The following is a 20943-nucleotide window of genomic DNA, read 5'->3' on the forward strand; positions in this document are numbered from 1 at the left end:
AAAAACATTACATCATAGGGTTATACATTACAAATGATGCGCTCATATCATTTTCCCTTTATGTAGTACAATTATTTTTTGGGAATTTGACTTTTTAAGGTAATTATAATTTCAAATGTTAACATATGGGTAATATTGTTTTTTTTTGTACTTATTTACCCAATTAACTTTTTTCATCCGTTCAAAAATAACCAACATTACCGGCTATTACCTGTTTTAGCCGGTAACATTGATTTAGTTGGGTTGAAAACATTATGTGGAATCTTACGTGGCCATTACACCCCTTTCTCATTTAATTAGGGTTCGTCATTGTCAGCTAACACACCTCGATTACCTTCTTCTTTGAGAAATTAATCGATACATCAAATCGACGATTATGGCTTGGAATTGAAGTTGGAATTGAATTCGACTGCTAGCATGGCATCCTCATCTACATGTATGTATGTATCTATAGATTTTCATTACAATGGATTCTTTTCGCCAAACTCATTGGTGTACTTAGACCCTGTAAAAACAAATGTACATGATGTGGATTTTGGGGGATTTACGTATAAAGAGTTTCTTTAGTGGCCTACGAAATTAACCAATGGAGCCTGTGATAATGTCTACTACTGTATGAGAAAGGAAAGCTTGTGTGAGGGTATTAGAAGAATCGACAGTGATGCTGATTATTGGGAGTTTGTGGAAACTGTTTATAGTCTGGAGAGTGATAGTCTTGATTGAGAGTGAGTTAGATGTGTACATTGACCACCGAAATGAACCAATTCTTGATTGGGCTGATAACGAGTTCTTAGCAGATGGTAAAGGGTATGAGTCAGATTATATGGATGAAGAGGATGACAAGGATTCTGAAGTTTCAATGACAATGGAATATGAACATGAATGGGATGATGAAGAGGAACATACTTTTGATAAAACTGTTGGAGACCCATTCTTGGACAAACTTTCAGGGCATATTAGTGATGATGATGAAGAGGAATCAAACAATGGGAAGCTTAAGGATGTTGTGTTCCCTGTCCATAATGAGAATCAAGAATGGGAGCAAATGGTGCTAGTTTTGGGTATAAAGTTTTCTAATCCATTGGAATTGAAGTTGTGTATCACCAACTATGCAGTCAAAAATGGATATGATTTATGGTATGAGAAAAGTGATCATGAAAGGTTATTGGTAAAATGTTGTAAAGGTAAGACAAATAAACAGGGTAAAGGTTGTCCCTTTAGGTTGTGGGCAACCTGGATGAGCAGTGAAAAATCATTCCAGATTAAATCTCTAAATGATATGCATAATTGTGCAAGAGTGTTCAAATTTGGGTCCATTGTTACCTATAAATGGATAGCAAAGCATTTCATGAATCATATACTTCAGAAACCAAAGATGAGTATAAGGAAGTTGAAAGCTAAAGTCAGCAAGAAATTTAATTTGATTGCAAGTGTTGGTCAATACAGAAATGCAAGGAAGTATGCATTTCAGGAGATAGAGGGTACTTTGAAAGAGCATTATGCAAAAACATGGAGCTATGGAGAAGAGATAAGAAGGACTGACCCTGGATCAACAGTGAAGATGGATGTAGATGTCATGCCTGATGGAACCACATATTTCTCAAAGTTTTATGTATGTTTCAAGGGATTGAAGGATGGATGGATTGAAGGTTATAGGAGGGTAATTGGACTAGATGGTTGCTTCCTAAAGGGCATATGCAGAGGTCAGTTTCTCTCTGCTATAGGTAGAGATGCAAATAACCATATATATCCCATTGCTTGGGCTGTTGTATCAGTGGAAAGTAAAGAAACATGGAAGTGGTTTATTGACCTTCTAATTGAGGACCTTGGAATGGGAGTTGGGCATGGACTAACCTTGATATCAGACCAACACAAAGTAATCAATTTCTATTATTTCCATCTTTATTTTAGCTTATGTTATGTTTTTGTTGTTTAAGTTTTGTGTCTATTGCTAACAGGGATTACTTGAGGCTGTGAAGGAAAGGGTCCCAGCAGCAGAGCATAGGCAATGTGCTAGGCACATATGTGCTAACTTCATGAAAAGGTTTAAGGGCCAAATGTTTAGAAAGCTTTTCTGGTATGCTGCTGCAGCTACTACCCCTGCAAAATTTGAACAACACATGAATGAAATCAAGAAATTAGAGCCACTAGCTTATGACCATTTGATGGAAAGGGACCCTAAAACTTGGAGTAAAGCATTTTTTCAGACTGATAGGGCTTGTGATGCATATGAAAATGGTATATCTGAGAGTTTCAACTTTGTGATTGAAGTTGCCACGAAGAGACCACTAATCACCATGTCAGAAGAAATTCGAATTTATGTGATGGAGAGGCTTTATAGACAAAAGATTAAGGGGCAATCTTGGGATTTAACCATATGTCCTACCATTAGGCTGAAGTTGTCCAAGCTTAAGGATCTTCAAAGGTAAGTGCTTAAAAATGTTTGTCCTTATATATGTTTCTCTTTTAACATGTTTGTCCTTATATATGTTTGTTTTTTAACATGTGCATATGGACAGATTTTGGAAAGTAATACCATCTGGTTATCAACAATATGAAGTCAGACTTGGGTATGATGCATATATTGTGGATATTGGTAGTAGGACATGTGCCTGCAGAACTTGGCAGTTAACATGTGACAACCCAAATTATCCCGTTACATTTCCCCGTTACTGTTAACGGAATATTTCACTGTATAAAAGTTCCGTTAATTAGAGGGCGTCAATTTAATAAACATTCCATTGGCTTACATTAACATGCCGTTAAGTCGTGATAAAAAGGAAATAAAAACACATCACACATTTCCATTTATTTGGAAAGTGTTAAGTTTTATTATTACGACCCCTAAATCGGGTGCGACCAAAAGCCCCGTTTAACGGTAGTATCGGGTAAAATTCCACTGAGCCCCGACTCGGAACCCTATATAAAGGTGAGTGGAGTCCATTGGAGACTTTTTACACTCCCTAAACACTCTCTCTCTATACTCTCTCTCTAGACTCGTTTTCGCCCCGAATCCGCAACCAAACGCTTCCAAATTGTAAGTCCGCTTATCCTAACTTATTCTAAACATATTGATTCATGTTTATAGCCCAAAAATCAGACTTAGAAGAAATGGAAAAGGAGTTCACGGCCTAAGATCCTCCTTAGGCCGTAAACACCCTATTTAAGGCCAAAATGACCCAAACTTGTCCCTAATGGACATTTAAAACAATCATTTTGGGGCATAAAAGAGAGTTTACGGCCCAAGCACTTGCTTAGGCCGTAAACACCTCTAAACCATGTCAAAAGCCCCAAACACACTCCTAAAAACACCCTTAGGCTTCATACACAAATTAGGGACTTAGTATTAGGGGTTTGGATCAATTAAACACATCAAAATGAAGGATAAAAAGGAGTTTACGGCCCAGGTTTATACCAAGGCCGTAAACACCCCAAATCATACCCAAAGTGTGGTTTTTGTTCCCCAAATGGCCTTAGACATTTACCATAAAATACTAGGATTGAAACAAGGGCTTAAACACAAGAAATGGAGGGATAAAAAGGAGTTTACGGCCCAAGCAAGTGTCTAGGCCGTAAACTCCCCAAAACACATCCAAATGATAGTTTTAATCCCCCAAAATAGCATCACACTTCATTAGAAATTGCTAGCAAGGTATTAGGGGCTTTAAACTTCACAAAACTCTAAGGATGAGAGTTTACGGCCATAAACTCCCTTAGGAGTTGTCCCTTGGCCGTAAACTCCAATACAATGCCCTTAGAAGCCTTAAACCCACTCATGCCTTTTTGGAAAAGTACTTAGAATAATTCCATGAGCAAGTAGAAGCCTTAAACCACCCTAGAACCCATCACCATGAGTTTACGGTCGTAAACTCATGGTGAGTAGTCCCTGGGCCGTAAACTATGTGATAAGGGTTTACTCTTGGAGAGTAAACTCCATTCCTTAGCCATACACACCCTTAAACGCTACCCGAGACACCCAAACACTTAACCAAAGTGTTTTCCGCTCCTGTGAGCGCGTATATATGTTTAATTAGTATTAAATATGCTAATTGTATGTGAACATATGTTATCATATGTTAAATAGGTCATTGTGTGTGTTCAAGTCCTTGCGTGACACCGAACCCCCAAACGACACCTTCGTCGGACCTACTTACACCAGGTGAGTTCATACCCTTGAATGAACCTTTTAAATATTTTTACATGTTTTATAGGGGGGAATACAAGTTAAACATGCCAGTTATCATATCAATCACATGTGATTGATAACCCGCATGCACCAGATTTTACGACACTGTACACTGTTTTACCGAGTAGGACACTATAAATGGCTTTCTAAAAGGTTTTCACTTGTTCAAGTTCTTACTTTTACTGCTTTATCAAAGTTCCATTTTCAAACTGATTTATGAAAGGTTCCAAAGATTTCTAAAGGTTTTCACACTTATTTTACCAAAGAATACAAAATGCGATTTTCCTGAGTATAAAGGTTTTTCCAAGGTTTTCATATATACTTTTACTTGTTAGTTACTGTTGCTTCACTTTTACTTATTTTAAACTCCTACTCGATAACGCTTTCACTTCGCGATACGCTTATACCGGATTTTGTCTCTATATCGCTTATACTTGTAGCCTCTTATACTTGATAGACACTCTTACTTCACTTATTGTCGTCTCTACTTCGTGATACACTTATACTTGGTACACTTATACTTCACGATTCGATTATCCCACTGTACGCTTATACTTCACGACTCGGATATTTCACTGTACGCTTATACTTCACGACTCTGATATTTCACTGTACACTTATACTTCACAAGTCGGTTATTCCACACTGTACACTTATACTTCACTGTATGATTCCACTTGATACACACTCAAGCGTAGTTAGATGTATGTATGTGCTTGTATAGATGCATATAAATAATGATTGAAGGACTTAGGAAGGTTTGTCCGCCCTATTTCCTTTTCTTCGTTGAGATGTGGTCTGGTGGGATCGGATGTCCATCCGAAGGTCGTTTGATTCATTAGTTATATATTATGTACACAAGCATAGACATATGGGTTACTTCAGTCAGTTCAGTTATGAGTCTCTACCTCTAGTTCAACACTTACATTAGAAACCCACTAGTTGGAAGTCTCTACCCACTATTTGGGATGCATCTTTAGGACACGGCCTTCTCCATCGTCTAGTTGGTAACCAGAGTCTCCTGTAGGGAGAGCGGACATTGTGTGTATAGATCTATACGGGATTGACAACCCCGCACCCAGACTGCTAGCTACAGTCCTGGCCTACCAAGCCAATGGGTGGAAAATGTCACATTTTAGACGCTTGTAGGGTGTCTAGTACTCTAGTAAGTATGGTTACGAGTATCCCGGGTTACCTTATAATTCATGGCTTTAAGGTAACGGTATCTCGCCAACAATTTGCACTGTCTGCTAGTAATTCATTTGCAGAGTCACACTGTTTTGACCTTACAAGACGTATCTTTCATTTGATACTGTCTGGGGTCTGTCTCCTCTGTTTTGACCTTACAAGACGTATCTTTCATTTGATGCTGTCTGGGGTCTGTATCCACTGTAATAACAGAATCCACTGTATTCACTGTGTTCATTGTTTTAGACCTTGCTAGACGTACCTTTCATTTGATATTGTCTGCGGTCTGTATTCACTGTTTTAGACCTTACTAGTTGTACCGTTCATTTGGTACCTTCTGGGGTCTGTGTCTCTACTTGTTAGACTGAACCAGGTGTGTCGTTCGTTTGATACTTTCCTGGAGTCTATGGTTCCTTGCCTTAGTCAACAGTCCTCACTGCTGAGGCATATGATATTCCCTGATGTCTTTTGCTTTCCTCAATAATCAAATTCAGTATTTTGATAATGATAGCAACTTAGGGAAAACTACTTTTTACCACACATCACTGACCAGTCTTGGTAGAAGGCTGCTTTTATTAAAGAAAACATAGGATTTTCTGGAAAGAACTCTAATACACTGTAAACACTTAAACTATTACTTTATAAAGTTATTTGAATGAAATGCCACTAAATACTTATGAACTCACCAGCATTGTAAAAATGTTGATACTCGCTTTTCAAATAACTTGTATTCTCAGGTTAGCATTAGACAGGTACACCTCGGAGCTGTTAATGAAGATAGCTTAGTGTCAGGCCGTACTTACTTATATTTACTTGTATTACTTTGATACCTTGTAATGTAACCATGTAAAATTATTACTATTAATGCAATGTTTTGTTGTACTTTGATTACTATAATGCATGTGTTGTGATACTTTCAAAAGTGACTTAATTTTACTCCTCCTCATTACCTACCTCATTTGCTTCCCAACTCTAACTCTTTTCATTTTGCTTTCTAAAGTTATAACTACCTCCGTCCCATATTTATTGTCCAATTTTGACTTTCAAAGTCTTTATTCTCCAAATTTGACCTTAAATATTTTTGTTTTTGATATATAACACTCAAGGTTGTAAAAATCGTTTGACGGTAGCCCGACAGTCGACTGGTGTTAAGGGATTAATCGATCTTGGCGGGGATTAATCAAGGATTAATCAGGGATCATAGATTATTAATAAAATATTAAAATTAATTAAATATTAATATATCTTAAGAAAAACAAGTACTTCAAAATTAGAAAATAAGAAAAATTGTAATTAGGAAATACGAAAATATGAACATTTTGGTATAATATTTGAAAATTTGAAAACTTGAAAATTTTGGAGTAAAAAAGAATTTGGTTTTTTGAATTTTCTAAAATTTTTTTGACCTTTTTTTGACTTTTTTTTTACTTTTTTCAATTTTTTTGACTTTCGTTGACCGATTAATCCCGCCAAACCCGATTAATCCTAAATTTCCAATTAATGCCCTAATCCTCGACGGTTGGAGAACGTCACGCGATTAATCAATGATTAATCGCCGATTAATCCCGATTTCTGCAACCATGATAACACTAAATGCAAAATGTATGAATAGATTGTGTTTTAAATATCTTTTCATTGTTATGAGTTTTATCAATTAATTTATTACACAAATAAAAATGTTTAAGGACAAAGTTGAAAAATAAAAACTTTAAAAGTCAAAAATAGATAATAAATATGAGATGGAGAGAGTATACTTTTTTTTGCTTTCCACCTCCCAACTTTCATTATTTCATTTTTTTTCCTCCATGACTCTTACTTTTTTTTTAACCTTTAAAATATTTCAACCCGACATGACACAACATATTTATAAGGTTTAAAGCATAACCCGAAACCCAACACGAAATCGACACAAAAATAAATGGGTTGACACGACACGACACGATAATTAAATGGGTCGGATTAGGGTCAAGCACTCTCAACCCGTTTAATGTCTTGACACGACACGAACCCGACACAACACGACACGTTTGCCAGGTCTACTTTTGTGCATGGGTATGCTTGCATTGCAAGCCTCAACAGGGATGTAGAGGAGTATGTGTCACCATGGTTTACCACATCAATGTACCTAAACTGTTACAGGTATACCATTAACCCACTAAATGGTAGTGACATGTGGCCTCATGTAGACTACATCAGCCCATTGCCCCCCAAAAGGAGAAGGCTACCAGGAAGACCATCAACAAAAAGGAAAAGGGATCAGATTGAAAGGGAAAACCAAGGAAAAAAGCATTCAATCACAACAAGAGGAAGTGTGATGAAATGCAGCATATGTAGGGAAAGTGGGCATAATAGAACAACCTATCCTCAGAAACCAATTGGGGAATCATCAAATGCAAGTTCAAAGAAAAAGAAATCCAAGAAAGCTGGTATGTTTGATATATTTATTTATATATAACTTGTATAACTTAATATATTTGGCATAACTTAACTTTTCAAGTAATGCAAAACAGGTAAAGTGAAGGTTGCATTGGCACATGAAGTTGATATTGATAGTGACAGTGAAGTTGAAATAGAACCTGAAAGTGATGTTGACTCTTTTGATTTTGAATTTGAAGATGAGGTTGTGATATTGACAGTGACAGTGAAGTTGAAATAGAACCTGAAAGTGATGTTGACTCTTTTGATCTTGAATTTGAAGATGATGTGCAACCTGAAGTTGAAGATGGAGTAGAACCTGAAGTCCAAGATGGAGTGCAACATGAAGTTCAAGATGAAGTGCAAGCTGAAGTTGAACCTGAAATTCATCCTGAAGTTAATGATGCTAACCAAGTTGAAGTTCACCCTGCAGTTCAAGCTGAAGTTGAACCTGAAATTCATCCTGAAGTTCATGATGCTAACCAAGTTGAAGTTCACCCTGCAGTTCAAGCTGAAGTTGAACCTGAAGTGCAAGTTCAAGTTGAAGATGCTAACCAAATTGTAGTTCAAGATCAAGTGGAAATACCAGCTTTTCAAGTTGTAGTGGGAAAGAGGGCAAGGAAACCTTCAGAAATAATTACAAAACTAAAGATAAGAAAGATGTGGGAGGGAAAACAGGGAAGCAATGATGACAATCCGTATGAGTTGGGTTAACTTTTGGCTTATTGCATTGTTGTTAATGTTTTTGGCATCTTTGACTGACATCTTTTAACTTTGGAATCTTTTGGCACATCTTTTGAAAACTAGTTGGAATAGCTTAAATGCATGTTTAAGTGTGTAGTGTTTAACTTTTTGCACATCTTTTGGGTGTAATGAATGTTTAACTATGTTATGTAAAACTTTTAACACATCTTTTGAAGTCAATGTTCCCTGGAATGTTTATAATGTATTACCATCTTTTGCACATGTTTCTAATACCATTTGTATTGTTTATAATTTATTACCATCTTTTAGAATATCCATTGTAATCACAATTCCATTACAGTGCAATCACAATAACATTACAAGTTTTGTACACTACCATTCCAATGATTCAACTCCATTAACATGTTTATTACTATCTTTTATACTACCAAGTTTAATAATAATTCCATTACAATGTACAATTCCATTACAATATGCAATTCCATTCCAATGATGGAATATAACCTTTTTCATTGAAAACATCACAAAAACATACATAATTTAGTCATACTACATCATAATACATAATTTAGTCATACTACATCATAATACATAATTTAAAACAACATTTTGACATACAAGAGAAACAAGAAAATTAATGCAAGTCTATGGGTAAACAATTTCCAATTGATTTTGTCAAGTTCTTGTTTATTCTTGTTCTTCTCTTCTTCAATCTTCATCATGCATATGCTGATTTTATTCTCCAAGGTACAAATTTTCAAGATAAGATTGCAGCTTTCTTCTGCTTTCATCCTGTAGTGCCCTCTTCCATCTTTCCTCCCTTCATCCTCATCCAACCATTGCCAAAATTTACAGCTTGGACTTTTTCCATTCTTCAAGAAATTTATAAAAACATGTTAAATTGAAGGATGAAGAAGAAGTAAAAAATATGAATTACCAGTGAGTTTTGACAAACTCTGAATTTCCTTTCAGGATTGTCTGGGGTTCTTGATGTCTTCACACGAGATGGCAAGTCGCAATCACATGGATGATCCGGTTGCAATTCGTCTTGTCGTTTGGAAGAAAAGGATGAGGAAGAAGATGTCATCGATCAATCGATCTAGGGTTTTAATTAATAAGCAGTCGTATCTCACCTTTCTTATAATGTAAACACTTCTCAATGTCACGTAGGTGATGAGTATTGCAGCGTACAAGCCACGTAGATGCCACATCACCCAAAACCTACAATAGCCGGTAAAGTTGGTTATTTGTGAACGAGTGAAACAAGTTAGTTGGGTAAATGAGTACAAAAAAACAATATTACCATATGTGAACATTTGAAATACTTAAGTACCTTAATAAGTCAAATTCCTTTATTTTTTCTCATAAAACTTTTTTATCAAGTGCAACGAAATCAAAATGTGATACATAAAAAATGTATATTTGTAAACAATCATAAAATCATAGAATAAATAAATAACTCGCGAAGTTATGAGGCTCTAACTGGCTTTATGTGATATGTAATGTCCAATTTTCGACTTTGAGGACAAAATTTAAGGCTTAATTTTGAGTCAAAAGGACAATATTTATGGCTAAATGTTGGTTTATTGATATAATATGTGAAATTAATTTTCTAGTGTTAGTGAAGACTTTTCGACTTTACATTTTTATACACTAAAAAAAACACACATACACAAAAAGTGGGATCGGGTCATTATACAATCTTACAATCATAGAATTTTGTTATTCATTTTAGTGTCACTGATCATTTAGTGTAATTGGAATAAACATGAGTGTCAATGGGAATATAAATTGTTGTTAAATACAAGTTAGATGGTGAAGCATGCACTTGAATATAAGACAAGTTTAATATCAGACACAACAAAATATGAGGTTAAGGAGACTGACTCCTTATGGGAGGTCAATGTGAAGCGCCTATTGTGTTATCCAAGGTGTGGAGGTCCTTGTTGTGGCCCCTTGAACCCACAAGGGAGCGCAACCCCCTGGGTTTGAGTTAATGCCCCATAATCACTATATAATTTTAGACTTAAGATGTAGTGGAAAAAAACATGATCAAAATGAAGGATCATTAAAGAAACATGTATAATTTAGGTCAGCTCAGAGGAATTTTAAGTTGCTTAACAACCGAAACTATTGACATTCAATATGGTAGTCGAAGTTATATTTAGATCATTTTTTACTTTTAGGATGTACAATCCAACAACCAAGATTTCGCTCTTAATAACAATGGTTGAAATATGTATATTTTAAAAAATATACTACATTAATCTTTGTAGAGTAATAGATTGTATGAATTAAAAGATAAAGTTATATGAAAGATAAAAAGACCTATTTTTCTAGTTTTCTCTATTAAATGGTTGGAATGCATTAAATAAAGAAAATATTACATATAACTTATAATAAATTTAATCATATCACCGTTGGATCATTATATTGAAAGTAAACAACACTTGCTTTAGCACTTACGTTGGGGTTCAATAGAAATGCTCCTCTCTCAAATTAGACACTTTTCTTATATTGGAAACACTGATTTAACGTTGAATGTCATCATGACACACAAAAGTATAAGTGTCAATTTCGTTTAAATATATGATTAATTAGATGTAATGTCAGGTTTCTTTCCAATATTCTAAGGAATTTTCAATCTTATTGTCAAATTATTATTTGCCCAGCCCAGCGATATAAAAAAGTTTCATTGTTGGTATTGTATTTTAGTCGTTCCATTCTTACCTCCCGAGTAGTCCATACCTTATGATAAAATAATGTTTATGACAACTACCCTAGTCTTTTTAATCTTATCAATTTTCTTAAAACAATATTTTTTTAGTAAGTTTGATTTGACATAGATATTTTAATTATTAATCACGTATTTCAATACTATTTAACAAAGAAAATAATAATTAAACCTTAATAAACTAAAATCAATCTTACTTTATATTATGATTAAATATTTATCAAAGAAAAAAATAATTAAACCTTAACAAACCAAAATCAATCTTACTTTATATTATGATTAACTTATCTCTAAATTTAATTTTTATATTATGATTATCTTATCTCTAAATTTAATTTTATAAGGTAGAAAATAATTCTAAATTAATCTAACAAATAGCAATCGGTTTGGTGATAAAGTAATAATAAAACTAAATCATTGAAAAAAAAACCATTAATGCATATAAATGCATATAAATATATACAAGTCATTGACAAGAGTTACGGCTCTTGGAATTTAAATGCAAGAAAGCCACAGCTGCTTTATGTGAAAATGACTCCCAATTGTCCCATTAGACGTCAGCTAATTAGATAGATCACTTATGTTGCATTTTTTTTACTTCGTTTTAAAAAGAGTGGAATCACTTCTTTTATTTTTTATTTTATTTGTTTATTTATTTATTTTTTTGCATCAACTTAATAAAAAATATGAAATATAATTATATCAACTTACTTTGCAAACCTAAAAAAAATATATTGATTTATAACTTATTTATATTGGATCTCAAATATGTGAAATATAAGTATAATGGAAAACTAAAAATAATATATGTAAAGAAAGAATATGTTATATAACTTTTTCTATATGAACCTTTTTCTTATTTATATTTATATTTTGTAGTTCAAAAAATAGCATTAACATAGATAGAGAATTTTGAGACCTAAAATATAGGTCTGTTGAAAAAACCCGAAACTCGTTGTACCCATCCGACCTGTTCCGAATTCGGGTAGAATGGGTCGGGTAGAACGGGTAACGGGTATAAACATTCGGGTAATAGATTAACCCGATAATAATATAGACCGGATTTTAGGTATGAATATTTATTTTCGGGTATACCGAATACCCGAATTCTTTTTTTAAATAATACCAAATATACAATGCAGTCACGTACGCACACTTCAAATAAAACTAAACCCTTCATTTCCTTTTTATGAACGACGGCTCAACAGTCGACGCAAACTTGCAAAGGGAATACGACGCTGAAGCTGAAGTTCTGAACCGTCATCACAATTCTCAGTTTCTCACTATCGCACGGAATGGAATTAAAAAAGTACATAACATATTATAATGATTTGTATTGTTATTATATATGTACTTGTTAATTGTATGAAGTATTTTCCTACCAAATTCTTTATTAAACCAACCAACATGTAAAAATAAAAAAAATAAAAAATTATCAATAAGTGTCATTTAAGAAATTTTCGGGTATACCCGATAATTACCGGACCCGACCTCAAACCCGAATACCCAAAAACCGAAAACCCGAATTACAATATAGGTCAGGTATCGGGTATTATTTTCTTAAGGAAATACCCGTTCTACCCGAAACCTGAAAATTTTACCCGTTCGACACCCCTACTAAAATATGTTACAAGGGGTGGACGGAGTGGTTATTAAAGAATAGTGTTCCCTTTTCAACATCTTCCTCCCAAAATGTGTTCCTCTTTTTATAATTTGCTTGAAGCAGCAATGGTAAAAAAACATATTAAACTGACAACATCAACATATCTTTTATTACGAACAACAAGATCCAGTTGGTTTTCAGATACTTACAACAGAAACCTCATCTACAAGAAATCACTCTCACTCAAACAAAAAATAGAAACAAAAATAAGTACAGAACTATGAACAAGATTCACAGAACAAATAGAGAAACCCTAATCTGGACTGAAACTCTAAAAATGGAGAAGACGAGACAGGTGAGACTAAAGAGTGTGTGAGTGTAAGTTGATCTAAATAACGAGCTCTCAAGACTTGAATCAAACAATATATACATTGGGTCAAGAACCATGGATCAAAGTCGGACTTTACCCGACTCAAACCCATCTAGACAGATCCACGTGCTTTCTACATTTAACGAAAACGAGTCCCATTCCCTGCAAAATAACAATAATACAAAACACGCCCAATACAACAAAAATCTTACACTATACTCAGAAATTAGCTTTTCCACATTTATAGATTATACCCAAGATTCAGAATTACTCTCAAGGTCAATCTTGCAATAAATATTTTATATTTTTAACACCCCCTCTCAAGATGAACATTGAGAGAGGAAACAAACTTACTTAACCTTAAATGGATCATATAAACCCAATTCAGAACATAAGAAATCATGTTGCTTTGAAGTTAAAGATTTTGTAAAAATATATGCCCTTTGCTTTTCTGATGCAATTTTAACAATCCTCAAAATTCCTTTTGAAACTCTATCTCTCACAAAATGAACATCCACTTCAAAGTGTTTGGTTTTCTCGTGAAAAACATGATTAAGTGCAAGCTTAACTGCATAATCATAGGAAATAGACCTTTAAAACCCAAATCAAAGTAAAGTTTAAGAATCCACGTGATCTCACATGTAACAGTACCCAATGCACTGTATTCAGACTCAGTAGATGATCTGGATACATTGTCTTGTTTTTTAATTTTCCAAGAGATTAATGAGTTACCAAAATAAACACAATAGTCTGTAACATACCTCCTAGAGGAAACACATTTCTCCCGATCAACATCCACATAAGCACATAACAAAGGAATTTGAATTTTAGAAATACTAATAGCTTTACCAGGATTTTATTTTAAATACCTCAAACCCCGCATAACACTATTCAAATGAGACTTTCTTGGAGAATGCATAAATTGACTAAGTGTTTGAACAGTAACGGAAATATCAGGTCTAGTTATAATTAAGTAACAAAATTCAAATACAAAGGAGTTTTTACAGGTTTGCATCCTAAGTTCCCGAACTCATGAATCAATTCCAAACAATACTTGCATTGAGTTAAAAAAATTCCATTATATTTATCAATAACCTCGACTCCTAAAAAGAATTTTAACTTCCCCAAATCTTTAATCAAATATTTATATTTTAGAAAATCCTTTACTTTATTTACTTCAATTTCACAATTACTAGTTATAACTATATCATCAACATAAAAAAGTAAAAAAAAAAAAAAAAAAAAAAAAAAAAACAACAGCAACAACAATACCATTCGTATTCCTAATTTTAAATGTGACTTGAGCATTTGGAGCATTCTTATTGAGCATTTGGAGTACTTGGGACTTAATGGAGAACTTGGGGTTCATGGAGCATGTAGCACATGGGTCTTGGTACGTATTTCTTTCTAAGTATTGTGCATTTTTGGCCTTGCATTCGGCGAGTTGAAGGACCCACTCGTCGAGTAGAAGCAGGACGGGACACGGGATTTAAGTTATGGACTCGACGAGTCGGGTCCCGGACTTGACGAGTAGACTTTGTCTAGACAAAAACCCTAATAATGTTATGTCGAGCACAACGTCCCTTATGCTCCCAAGACACCTCTCATTGAAACCCTAGCCGTTATTGAAGCAATCTAAGCCTTGTTGGTGAATTTTAGTGCTTGTGGTCTTAAGAAGGAAGGAAAAAAGCTTGAGGAAGCAAGTAAAGACCAAGGGAACCCGAGTTTGTGCACCTTCTACAGTTCATTGAAGGTAAAAAGTTGTAACCTTTCTCTTTCATTTGTTAGATCCTTTTTTTGGGAGATTTAGGGCTTTTATAAGCCATTTTTGATGGCCAACCATGATTGCAAACATGGTTGGGGGTTAGAGCTTCTGAATCACGTCATTAAGGGAGTCACAAGGCAGTTGGGGACTGCTTTTGCACCCATGAAAGGTCCCATGCGTCATAAGAGCTTGTTTTATGCCTTTTTGAGCTCAAAGTCCCATGCAAGCACGTAAAGTTTGTAACTTTACGTGCTAGATCGATTGTAGCAGCTTGGATCTATCTTTTGATCAAAGGTTATACATTAGAAATCGAGGATTTAGAGTGTGGACGTGATCGACTCGACGGGTCCGTTCCTGGGACTCGACGAGTCCAAGGTTTTGAGTCCCATATCTATTGAAGGTCAAAAGAACTCAGTTGAGTGTTAGAAGGGTTGTAACCGGACAGAAAGAGTGACCCAACGCATTGGACGTAATTTTAGACCTGGAGTTCATGGGACTCGACGAGTACTAGAACAAACTCGGCGAGTCCAAGGCAATCTTCTTAAGATTGAAGATGAACTCGACAAGTTGTTCATGCAACTCGACGAGTCGATGACAGGACTTGTTCATTAGATGAAGGTGGACTCGATGAGTGTTCATATAACTCGGCGAGTCAGATGAGTTTCATGCGATGTTCATACAAGAAAGGAAATCGTTGAGTCAATGCCAAACTCGAAGAGTCGAGACGTGGATAAGGACGAGTAAAGGGTTAGGGACTCGACGAGTTGACGGCCCTGATGGGTTTTGGTCATAAGACATCTTATGTGCTCATACAAACCCTAATGCTTAGATCTAGGTTTCTCTATTGTACATGCTTTGAATCCAAGACTATAAACCCTAATTCTAGCATATGGAAATCAATATTAACATATAATTAGGTTTATGATATTACCTTGATCGTTATGTAGCAATAACAATCCCAATTCCTCCTTGAATTGACTTTGGAAGGCTTAGAGTCACAAGTGTCACTCCTCTAATGGTTCACAAACACCATAAGCAAGAGGATGAAGAGGAGAGAGGATGAAGGCTGCCCAAAACGTGTTCTAACCCTAGCAAGAAGCTTGTCCACGTTTTTGGTCCTTAAGGGATCTATATATAGTGAGGCAATTAGGGTTATCTAACAAGGAAACCCTAATTTGGATGCTTAAGCCCTAAGCAACCCATGGAGCCCTTTCCACAAGGCCTTGGACGATCTCATATGGGCTTCCCCCATATAATTCGTCCACCTTATAATAAAAGGCAATCCATGGCCCAAATTGCAATTATCTTATAATTACAATTTCAGTCCCATAAGTTTAATTAATCTCTTTTAGTCACAAAACTAATTACCAATTAATTATTGACTAATATTAATTAAACAATATGATTTCTCCTTTAATATATTATTCCCATAATATATTAATAAATCATATTTAATCCTTTCTCCCCATAATTCTAATGGGTTTTATGCATAAGAAACAATCCTATGTGCTCATACAAACCCTAATGCTTGGATCTAGGTTTCTCTATTGTACATGCTTTGAATCCAAGACTAATAAACTTAGATCTAACATATTATGAACTGAATTAGGGTTTAGAGAATTACCTTTGATTGTTATATAGCAATAAGAATCAATTCCTTACTTGGATTGGCCTTAGAAAGTTTCGTGCCTCAAGTGTTGCACCTCTAATGGAGTCACAAACACCATATACAACTTGGATGAAGAGGAGAAGAAAGGAGGCTGCCCAAAAAACGACTAGAAACCCTAGAGAATCAGTTGTCCACGTTTTTGGAGCCTAAGGGGTCCTTTATATACTTGTGTAGGCTGCTAGGGTTTCAGTAAAAACCCTAATGGACAGCTTAAACTCTAAGCAACCCATGGAACCTTCTGGATAAGGCCATGGACGAAAATATGATGGACTTCCATCATAATTTCGTTCACCCCTTGATCCTTTAGCATTCCTTAGCCCAATAACTCAATTATCAAATAATTGTAGTCCAATCCCCTAAATTTAATTAATCTCTTTTAGCCACAAAATTAATTATCAATTAATTCTTGACTAATATTAATTAAACAATATGATTTCTCCTTTAATATATTATTCTCATAATATATTAATAAATCATATTTAAACCTTTTTCTCCTTAAATCATCCTACATATTGCTATGGTGAAGGCAACCCAAAAGGACCATGCTCATAATCGGGTCAAGTACATACCAAAATAGTTATGGACTTAGACACTAATCCAATAGTCTCCCACTTGGATAAGTCTAATAACTATTTTCTGTATGACTTCAGAACCTGATCAGCAATCGTAGCTTTCAAAAGCCACTGTCAACTCTGATCTTATCAGATAGCGTGTCCTCTAGATAAGGGATTATATATTCCTCCATTCTCAAGATATCTTATAGACATAAGACATGAATTTCAATCATTCTCTCTATACTGTTTTCCGACTTCCGATTTATGATGACTGACAACAGACTACAATTGAACACATCAACTTAGTCCCGGCTTGGCCAAGCGCTTAGGTGTCATCACTAAATCATCGAGAGGCCCACAAATATCGCTTTTATCCCACTTTGGATAAAAGGAATGGATAAACTTCGACTCAAATGCTCGCTTGCATTTACTAATCGAATCACACACAACAATAAGTTTTATAACACCAAGTTACTGGTGCGTTTACTTATTATCAATGTGCAACCGACCAACAAATAACAACTCACACGTCTCGGTTTCAAGAATATACAATATTATCGTCTCACTAATCACTCGTGATAAAACCATGAAGTGATCCAAGTGAGCATGGGTTTAGTCCAATACTCTAATCTTATCAAAGCACTCATGAACTCTGCAGCAAACTTGTTCTATGTCTAAACCTTTTAGACAATCTACAGACTCTTCATGACAGTCTTCCTTCATACTTACTTCCAACGTATGACCGACTGTGGATGTTTGAATAACCTAGTTATTCTGGAAGTCAAAACATGCAAATTGAAACATAATAATAATACTTAATCCTATATGGCCTCAAACTTGTGAGAGTAAATAAAAAACTTCTATTTAACCACCATATTGATTACTCATTATTATCGTTTACTGTTTTAGAAAATCAACTTATTACTCAAATTACAACAATAGCTGTCCCATGCATAAAGCATGCACACTATGTTTCCTATGGTCCTTACTTTGTGAAATAGATCAATTGAAAAACCTTTTCAATGATGCTCATTTCACAATTCTCAATCCTTATCGTTAGTGTAAGAACACAAGGTTCTTTGCTACTATTAGAATATGCTAGATTCTAACATCTTATGCAACGATCCTTTCGTAAAGTCATAGCACAAAAGTCACCAAGACTTGGCTAATGAAATTATGAAGTACTATATCGGACATTGTTACAAGACAATTCCATAGACGAGAAGTTTCACATTCAAAGTACATTCCTTTGAACATCCTTCTTGCATAAAAGTTTCTAATCTAGACATAGATTCTTAATATCCAACTCCCAATATGGAAACATTTCCACATTTTCCATATGACAACTCATTCGTAATAGAATCTTATCTATTCATAATAATGTCGATATGGTCCATCCAATACCATACTTCCAACTTCTTACAAGCGATCAATCCTCAGCGAACTTTGGATCGTCCTTTGATGGTTGTTTAAATATTTTAGCCAAAACCAATTCTAGTCCTTTTTCCCTCTTAATGCGCTAGACATTTGAAAAAATTTTAGAATGGTAAAATATTATAGCATTTGTAATCGATCCTATACCCGAAGCGTATGGGACACGATGCATAATGTCTTACATAAAGATATGATACTTTACCAATCTTTTGCCATAATATTTTATGTGTCATGTTCTCACAATTCAAACTATGAAAAGGGATGCCGTAATCATAATCGAATTTTAAGAACACACAATGTATCCTTTGACTGAAAATGTTAAAATTTCTCAATCTAAGCTTTAGATTTTGAAATGAAGTATAATATTCTCTCCCTTAATTATATTAAAACAACTTTTCAACCCATGCAACTTTGCAAATTGAATCTTTGTTTTTCTATAATTAATATTGCTAACTTGCAATACTCGCCATAATAATCATACAAGCATAACACTTATGCTCCCACTATCATGATGATTATTATCATATAAGCATAACACTTATGCTCCCACTAGCTTTGACATGTATTCAGAAAACAAATGAACTTTCAGAAAACAATACCTATTGAATTTCTGAAATTCATATTTCTAATACCAGATGCTTCGATAAGCCTTTATCTAGGCTTCTTAACCTTATACACCTTTGTCTTAGATAGCTCATATGTGTGTTTAAACAATTCAGAACTTATGTTACTAAGTTCCAAATATTGAAACTAATTGCCAAATCCCATAATTCGAACTATGGAAAGGGATGCCGTAACCATAATCGAATTTTGAGAATACAATTTTCACAATCGCTATCTTCTTAAAATCTCTTTTAGTGAAAGCATTTCCTCACAGTCATTTCATGAAGGAGAAAATCTTATGACACTTAGATTTTATGGTGTATGAGTTCCTATCCATGTGAATTTGCCAAAACCAAGTTTTGCGACAAATCCAAACTCATATGGACTGAACTTTCTTAATCTTGATTTCTTGCCTTATGGTAACACGAGTGCCCACCATGTCTTCCAAGTAGTTTAGTAACTTGTCCTTACATATCAATGTACTGTCCATCGACTAAGGCTCTAGTATGCATTCAAATGAGAACTCATAGAACTCACATACACAATTAACTCAATTGGAATGGCACAAAAACAAAATAATGTCAGCACGATAGGTTGCAAACCTCAAGTCGTGTGCTAGTGATGATTTATAAGGTTTATTCTTGATTTGTTCTTGAAACCCTTCAAGACCATTAAGACTCCCACTGACTCCTTGATATATAAGATTCTCTTGTCAAGAAACATTTCTTGACAAATCAAATATTCAATAGTTAGTGTAGTTCTTATCAAGACAAAACACTTCACATAATTGGTCCTAGTTGGTCTTTGTTTTATCCAAGACAGCACAACTTACCAATTTCAAATGTGCAAGAATAAGAAAACTTTTCCAAGTTCCACATTTGATGAGTGTTATAAACCTGCTTAAGACTTTTCACTCAATGTCACAATCTTGACTCTAAGACTTGATATTGGAACGAAGTATGATTGACTTATTGATTTAACCATTTCTACAATTCTCGATTCCTCTTCTTAGACATGAAAATGCACTAAGACTCACTTAGAGGATCAGTTGAGATATGGTTCTTAATCATTAAGACTTCATCATAAAACACAATAAAAGGTACTCTCCATTCTTCTTAGAATGGAGAAACTTTTATCTTTCTGTCTTCTTGATTCTTCTTTATTCGTTCTACTATTCATTGAAACTCTTTCAATCAACTCAGAATTACACTTAATCTTATAAGTATAATCATATTTACTAAACTTTAGTAAATCATGACGAATATCTTTGTCACTCTTGTGGTGGACTTGATCAACGCACAACCTAGTGTACTTGATCTCCTAGTCCTTCAATTGACACTTTGTCAAAGAATTAGTCTAAGTTTCCCAAATGTGAAAGTTTTTCATTCATCATACAATACACATTTCATGATTCCAAGTTTCTGTCCAATTGAAACTTGGGAGATGAGAAACTCTCCCTATTTGGTAAACTTTTGACATTTCCACAAATAACATAATTAAGAATCAAATCCATTATTGCTAATAATAGAAACTTCAAACATCAATTTTTCATACATGCCATTGCAAGGATAAATAAATAAGATAAAATCAAAATTCATTTTATTGCGGAAAAATTTTGTCCTTACAATGCAATTCAATTGAAAAACTATGTTATTACATATTTCTTAACAATCTATTCTCACTCCAAGTAGTAGCTCAAGAATCCATTCTTCAAGTA

This window comes from Lactuca serriola, chromosome 8 (assembly GCF_051521515.1).
Source record: "Lactuca serriola cultivar US96UC23 chromosome 8, Lser_US96UC23_V15, whole genome shotgun sequence".
Classification (NCBI taxonomy): domain Eukaryota; kingdom Viridiplantae; phylum Streptophyta; class Magnoliopsida; order Asterales; family Asteraceae; genus Lactuca; species Lactuca serriola.